This window comes from Pelobates fuscus, chromosome 1, assembly GCF_036172605.1.
Source record: "Pelobates fuscus isolate aPelFus1 chromosome 1, aPelFus1.pri, whole genome shotgun sequence".
Taxonomy (NCBI): domain Eukaryota; kingdom Metazoa; phylum Chordata; class Amphibia; order Anura; family Pelobatidae; genus Pelobates; species Pelobates fuscus.
This window is the reverse complement of record NC_086317.1, coordinates 430243137-430251488: the sequence shown is the minus strand read 5'-3', so window position 1 is coordinate 430251488 and position 8352 is coordinate 430243137. Positions and strand designations below refer to the sequence as shown.

The window sequence follows — 8352 nt, the reverse complement described above, 5'->3', positions numbered from 1 at the left end:
ACGGCTGTTCCTGAAAGTGCGAGACTGTTGGCTCGATCATAGACGCCCCTATGCACTTTACAGAGTGTGTAGAAAGCCAGTGTGATCGGGAAGCGCAAACCTGCAGCCAAATTAGTCATTTGGGCAGGCTTGAGTGAAGCATAAAACAATAAGCCAGACACTAGGTGTCTGGATTAGTACATATTCAAGTGAAATTAAATAAAACACATAGTACACACATCCCCAAGGAGTGCAAGTATATTCTAAATAAACCATAAGAACTTTGCACAATGTTTAAAAACATTCCCGGATGGGAAGATGAGCCATATGCATCCATTGCCAGTGAATGGGCCCGTTCAGCTGGTAAATGTGATTGTGAATGTGAAAAAAGTGAAATTGACATGCCTACTAACCTTCTTGCTTGTCTGAAAAAGTTTCCAAAAGATAAGTGGCAGAAAAGAGGTTGGGTAATACTTAAAACACTTGACGAGTATGTACACAGGGAATTGCCCGACCTGGGAGACTTGGATTTGACAGACCTAGACGATAGGAATTGACTAGTGAGGCAGGCTCCAGTGATTGACTTTTCAGTAAAAGACCATAGACCCCATGTAAAAGTTTAAATTTACTGGAAAAATAAAAATGTTGAAAGGGTTACTGCCCTTGTGGACACTGGAGCCGAAGCCACTTTAATTCATGGTAACCCTAAGAAATTTGCTGGATTACCCTATGTAATCACAGGTCTGGGAGGTAAGAGGACAGAAGCAGTCCAGACCTGGGTAGAACTGAAAATTGGACAGTTGCCAAAAAAGAAGTATTCGGTTTTAATTGTCCCCATACCCGAATACATAATTGGAATTGATATCCTTAAAGGATTGACCTTACATTTGGGGGATGGCTGTTACAGTTTTAGAACTAAACCCTATATATCAGCCAAACCAGTGGTGGTAGGAAAATTGTTAATGCCCCCAGTGCAACTACCACCCGCTACTAAAGTAGTACATATTAAGCAGTACAGGATCCCAGGAGGCCACAAAGAAATTGGAGAAACCATAGACGACTTATTAAAAGCTGGGGTCCTACGAGGGGTCACTACTGCTTGGAACAATCCCGTGTGGCCAATACGTAAAACCGACCATACATGGAGAATGACGGTAGACTACAGAGAATTGAACAAACACACACCTCCACTGACTGCTGCTGTCCCAGACACCGTCACTCTTATAGAAAATATACAGAAGCATCCAGGGATCTGGTATGCAGTTATAGATTTGGCTAATGCCTTCTTCACTATTCCAATAGCTGAAGAAAATCAAGAGCAGTTTGCTTTCACATGGTTAGGGAGGCAATACACATTCACCAGGTTGCCACAGGGATACTTGCATAGTCCCACCATCTGTCATCGGCTGGTGGTAGAACATCTTGATGGGGTAAAAATACAGTCAGAGGTGAAAATATCCCATTATATAGATGACATTATGATCCAGGGACAGTGTGAAGAACAGTGTCAGCAGATTCTTGAAGAGATCATGGAGCACATGAAGAGCAAAGGGTGGGAGATAAATCCCAGTAAAATACAGGGACCCGCTCAAACAGTAAAATTCTTAGGAATACAGTGGAACAAAGGACACAGAGAAATCCTTCCAAAAGCTAAGCAAAAAGTGCTAGAGTTTCAAACTCCCAAAAGCAAGAAACAAGCTCAAAGCTTTATAGGTCTCTTTGGTTTCTGGAGACAACACATACCACACCTGAGTCAGTTACTCTCCCCTTTGTACAAAGTAACCAGGAAAAAACATGATTTTGAATGGGGAGATGAACAACAGAATGCATTTGAGGGAGCTAAACAGGCTATCCAACAAGCTCTTGATCTATGGCCCATACAAGATGGAGACATAGACTTAAATGTATCAGTAAATCAGCAATGGGCTAATTGGAGCCTTTGGCAGAAACAAGGAAGGATTAAGGTTCCCCTTGGTTTCTGGACAAGAAAGTTACCTGAGGCAGGAGAGAGGTACACACCCTTTGAGAGACAGCTCTTGGCCTGTTATTGGGCCTTGGTAGACACTGAACAGATGACAGTAGGACATACAGTGTTCTTACGCCCAGAGATACCTATCATGCAATGGGTACTTAGTTCCCCTAAGACACATAGGATAGGTCATGCACAAGAGCCCAGTATCATAAAATGGAAGTGGTACATACAGGATAGAGCTAAAACAGGAAATAGTGGTACGGCTGTACTACATGAGAAAATTGCAGATGCGCCGATACCAGAACCTGGTTATCTGCCAGACGCAGACAAGCCAGGGGAATCTCCAGTAAAGTGGGGAAAGTCTTTTGCGCAACTAACACAAGATCAAGCAAAGCATGCTTGGTTTACTGATGGTTCAGCTAAATACATTGGTAATGAAAGACAATGGAAAGCAGTGTCTTACAATCCAGAAACCAAGAAAATACTGACTACGACAGGATTGGGAAAAAGTAGCCAGTATGCAGAGTTATATGCAGTGTTTCAGGCTTTGAAACAAGAGATGCCTGGAAGTTGTCATATATATACAGATTCCTGGTCGGTTGCCAATGGACTGGCCACGTGGTTGCCTACATGGCAGTCTCATCAGTTCATGATTCATTCAAAGGAAGTCTAGGGAAAAGATTTGTGGGAGCAGATATGGGAGATGGTACATCAAAATGAGGTAACAGTCTTTCATGTTGATGCTCACTGCAATACTGACTCATTGGATCGTCTGTTTAACTCTGTTGCAGACGAGAAAGCCAAGATCTCAGAGGCGTCTGTTGAAAATTCTAACTCACTTTTGGGATTGGCTACTTGGGCCCATCAGAAATGTGGACACTTGGGAGAGAAAGCCACTCACAGGTGGGCACAACAGCGAGGCATTTTAGTGCCACTTGATTTAATTAAAACAGTAATTTTGCAATGTCCAGTGTGTCAGCATGAGCAGAATAGACATGTACCAGGGATGGTACGAGGTCAAATAAAAAGAGGTAAAGCACCAGGGCAAATATGGCAGGTGGATTACATAGGTCCGCTTCCTATGAGTAAAAATTGCCAATACGTATGCACGGCTGTGGATACATATTCAGGGTATTTATTGGTTCACCCTTGCAAGAGGGCAACCCAAATAAATACTATCAAAATGTTGGAAACCATGATACAGTACTATGGTCTTCCATTACAGATTCAGAGTGACAATGGAAGCCACTTTAAAGGAAAATTGGTACAAGATTTTTGTAATGAAAACAATGTTGAATGGATATTTCACATACCTTATTATCCTCAAGCAGCTGGTCTGATTGAAAGGATGAATGGGTTGTTGAAACAACAATTGAGAAAACTTGGTGAAGGGACAATGGTCAAATGGAGAGATAACTTGCCTACAGCTGTGAACATCTTAAACAATAGGCCACTCTCAGATCATGACACCCCCCTCACTAGAATGATCGCACCCAATATACAAGCTAAACCATGTGTAGCAACTAACACCATCACATATTGGGAAACAGAGGAGGGAGCCTTGGCACCATACAGGGCTACCCCAGAGGCTGCAGGAATAGACTTGCGAGCCAGAAAGGAAGAAAGACTTAAAACAGGGCAAGTTCAGATGTTCCCCACAGGTATAGGAATACAGATACCCCCGGGACACTTTGGACTAATTGCACCCAGGTCTAGCCTCGCCCTTAAAGGGATACATGTAATGGGAGGGGTTATAGACGCTGATTACCAGGGAGAAATAAAGGTCCTTTTGTTAAATCAGGGACCACAAGACTTGCTAGTGCAAGAAGGGGACAGAATAGCCCAATTGGTTATCATCCCCATTTACCAGGGACAGGTACACAAAGGAACAGCCCCCACCTTACAAACAGTAAGAGGAGATAAGGGATTTGGCTCTACTAACCTAAATCCAGGGGCCAAAGTCTGGGTGAGGACAGAGAAAGGTCCCCCAGAACCAGCAGACATTATTGCAACAGGCAATGACAATACCGTGATACTTTCCAAGTCAGGTCATGATAAATGGGAATATGTGCCTTCGGGCAAATGTTATTTGAGAGAGTAAAATGAGTTGTATCTTTACAGGCGAAGCTCATTGGTCCGGCTGTTATTGTGATGACTGTGCTTACTCTACACCCTTTGGTCGGCTCAGATACCAACAATAAGATTGGAGGTTGGGACCAGAGTGATTCCGCAGAGATGAGATGGAAAAAGATCGAAATAAGAGTAACCTGCCTGACCATTAACTGTCCAAACATGAGAGCGAACCTCTATGGAGAAGGCTATTTTAGCCACAATGAAACTGAGTCAATTACCTATATTAAGTTACCAAATTAATCATTTGGTTTGTTAACGTTAGAATCTACAACGCCCTTTGGCTGCCGCATACTGTATACGCCTGTAAGCTCTAATATTTCTTCAGAAGAACTTACCCAATATTGGGTAAGTTATGCAAACCAGCAGAGCACAAAGCGAACCTACACTATTATACACTGGTTAGCTAATGCTACAAAATACTGGATAGGAGGGCTTGGGTTGAAAATAATAAAAGGTATTGCATGGTGTGTTTTTATTATACTTTGTATTTATCTGTGCTACAAAATTACAGTTTTCTGCATTCAAAGCTTTGCTAGCTTAAAAAATAAGTCATAGTGTAGCGCTAGAAGAGTTTTAATTAGGTTTGAATCGGTTCCAGGTGTGACTGGAGCATAATGGGAATCAGTGGGTAAATGGGGTTTCCCCCTGCTGATAACCTGAATGGTATGTGTAAATGTGTGAGGTTTTGCTCACTGAGTGATCAAGGGATGGAATGTGATAATAATATTTCATATTAATTAAGTATGATTGATTGATCACTATTGAGCAACTCAGACATTTATAGATAGTTAAGATGGCACCGGTAAGCATATAAGCACACATAGCACATATTACTAGATGCAGGCTTGAAGGCCACAATTACTTAGATAAGCGATAATTAACCGCACAAGACTTGGCATAAGTTCTGGTGGTCCTGAACAGTCTGGCCAACTGCCAGGTACATCCAGCTGCTTGTATCAAGGTCTTTTGCTGGGCTGCACTGATAAGGAACTACTGTCTGTCCTTGAAGACAGGTATATAAGACTAAGGGAATCTTGCGCTCACTTGGAGAACTACCCACCTGTAATGCGGACGCGTGTTACTGGTTTCTGCTGTTCCCAGAAGAGAGGGTCTCTCCGAATGACTGCCTGAGTTCTCCCCAGTCATGTGTGGCAAGGAGACAACCAAGCTTCTCTAATGGTGATGTATACTTAAGCTGATATATCTAGATACTAAGCTGTTTGAAGTAAATGCATGCAACTACTTAAATGAGAGTAAAACTTACTTTGCTTAGATCCCTTTGTGGATAATAAAGTGTAGTGTGAATTCTTATATTCCACTTGGTCTCTGTGTGATTTTTCTTTCCTATAACTCAATGTACTCTATCCGAACTGGGTTGTGTGCCCGCCAATATCACAATAAACCTTATTAGGTATTGATTATTACTTTTTGGATATTGGTGCTTCATGAATTTAATGATTAGGCACAACACTTACCCATCATTCACTTTCTTGTAAACATATTCCTACCCACCTAGCCAACTACACCGACCAATCCAACCAGTCACATAGTTCCTCACGCCCAACCACCCAGGCTAATACACCTACCTATGGAGAGCAAAAAACAGGGTGCAAGAGAATACTGAGAATGGGCAGCAGCTGAAATAGCCTGCCCTTCGGTGGGTCCCCGCTCAGATCTCAAGCTGGTTTTAGCTCATCTTGTGCCAATACAGAGAGAACATCTCTGATACAAATCAGACTGGACCCACCCATACGGGCAGTCCAGATCCGAAATGCCAGCAAGTTCCCTCTAAACGATAGACACAGCAACCCCAGATGATCATTTCAGCCTTGTTAGGCATCAGTGAGGTATAGCTGATATCTCTCTAGGCACCGTGAGAAAGGGGTCCACATCTGGATTACCCTTTAAACTTGTGAGGAGCAAAAAACAGGGTGCAATACACCTACCTACCCTGCAACCATTTCTTACATGCATTATGCAGAAACTCATATGCGCATATCATTCACAAATCAATATACACACATAACAAATGCAGTCACATACACAAAATAGGAAGACATCTGCACATTTAGGTTGACTTAATATGTTAAGAATAGGAAGCATGTTCTACCAACATCTGTAGTGTTATGGTTAGCCATCATTACTAGAGACTGCACTTCCCTAGATGTTTGAGGACTATGGCCCAGATTTAATATTTTAGACACATTTTTTAAGTGTTTGAAATCATTTTTTTTTATAAAGTAAAAATAAATCGATATGTTAAAAAAAATTACAATATTAATATGTATTTATAACTTCATTCTAAATGTATTTTGATTTAAATATATATGTATATTAATATCAAAATACAATTAGAACAAATTTAAACTAGCATATAATTTTTTTAAAATGGAATTGTATTATTTTTTATTATTTAATTTTTTTCAATTCATTTATTTATTATTTTTGTTTTATTTATATATATATATATATTTATATGTATATATATATATATATATATATATATATATATATAAAATCATAAATATATATATATATATATAAATATAATTAACGTCATTCTAAGTGTATTTTATTATTAATATATATATGATTATATATATATTAATATTAAAATACACTTAGAATAATGCATTGTGTATGTGTATATATGATCTAAGTACTTTTGTTACATTGATAAAGTGTTTTAAAACTTTATTTTAACGTTTAAAGCCAGCTATTCCGGCCATATGATCGCGAGGACCCCACGATCACATGGCCCGGGGGGCCGGATCAGCCGCAGGGGGGCTGCCTGGGATGCCAGGCAAGACCCCACATCGCGACCGCCAGAAGGGGATCGCCAGCGATCAGGTAAGTGCATAGTTTGCAGCGGACGTACCAGGTACATCCGAGGTCGTTAACGACTATTTTTTGGGGTTAAAATATTTTTCAAAATATGAGATCATTTTTAAAGTGTATCCAAAAAATATTTGAAAAGCTTATCCAACAATATTAAATCTATATCTATGTTTCCTGCGATGTCTTTCATTGTGAAAGGGATACAGGAAATAAAATTAGGACATAAAAAAGGAAGAGTAAGGAATGTTAAAAATTAAGAGCAACTTAGTAATATCCACGTACCGCGCCAAACATTCTTATACCCAGGTGTCAGTGACCTGTGGCTTACCCTGTGATCAGGTGAGCCACAGGTCGCAGTTCGCTAATCCCACCTAAAAAGACTTGTCAAATTCCTCATGAGTGTAAGGATGTGCTCAGAAACTCAACAGGTAAAAAATGTAAATCATTTTTTAATATAATCATAGGTTTGCAGAAAAAATGTATTTCTGCTAATTAATTCCCGATAACCACAAAATCAACTCTTCTAGCTGAAATGTAGTTCTAAAGGAGTGTAACGAACTTTCATTGAGAAAAGGAAAGTACATCCTCTTCGAATTCTATGGTTTTACATATCAGGATATAATAACAATTATCTGTTGCTTAGCAAGTCTTACAAGTAGGCACATACAACATCAGATGAACAACACATGAAGAGCTGTGCAAAAACAAATGCCAGTAAACCTCAATGAACCGAGGCAACGATATAAGAAGAGTGGGCCAAAATTCCTCCACAACAATGTGACAGACGGAGACAGTCATACAGAAAATGATTACTTCTCGTTATTTCTGCTAAAGGTGGTTATGCAAGCTCTTGAATCATAGTACTTCGTTTTTCATACATAGTTTCTCCATGCTGGCTTTATATAGGATAAATAAATCATGACGCAGTGTAATCAGGGGCGGACTGACCGGTCGGGCACTTCGGACGTGGTCCGAGGGCCCGGCCAGGAGGGGGGCCCGCCGAAGCCGTGCACATAACATAATGTGCACGGACTGCAAAGTTATTCACCCGGCGATCGGGGCCCGGGCCCGGCGCAGCAATACTTAGCTGTATAGGAGGAGGGGCCCGGTCCTGTAGGCGTGGGTGCATCAACGTCACTACTTGACGTCGACGGGCGCCGCCTGCACGGGACCGGAATTCATTCAAAAATGTGCGGAAGGATTCTAAGTGTGCGGAAGGATTCCGCACACCGCCTTAAAAAGCAGCAAAAAACTGGGGTCAGCCATCTTTAGAGCCCAGCAGCCAGCAAGCAAAGCCAGGCCACCAGCCCACAGGTCAGTCAACCCACAGGCCAGCCAGCCACAGGCCCAGAGGCCACCAGCCAGTCCACAGGCCAGCCAGCCCACAGGCCAGCCCACAGGCCACCAGCCAGCCAACAGGCCGCCAGCCC

The 8352-nt window shown here is 41.5% G+C and overlaps 1 pseudogene; it reads left to right on the top strand.

Moving 5' to 3' along the window:
• Nucleotides 1-269: 269 nt before the first annotated feature.
• On the top strand, nt 270-4148 carry LOC134582089 (uncharacterized; annotated as a pseudogene).
• The last annotated feature ends 4204 nt before the right edge of the window (nt 4149-8352 follow it).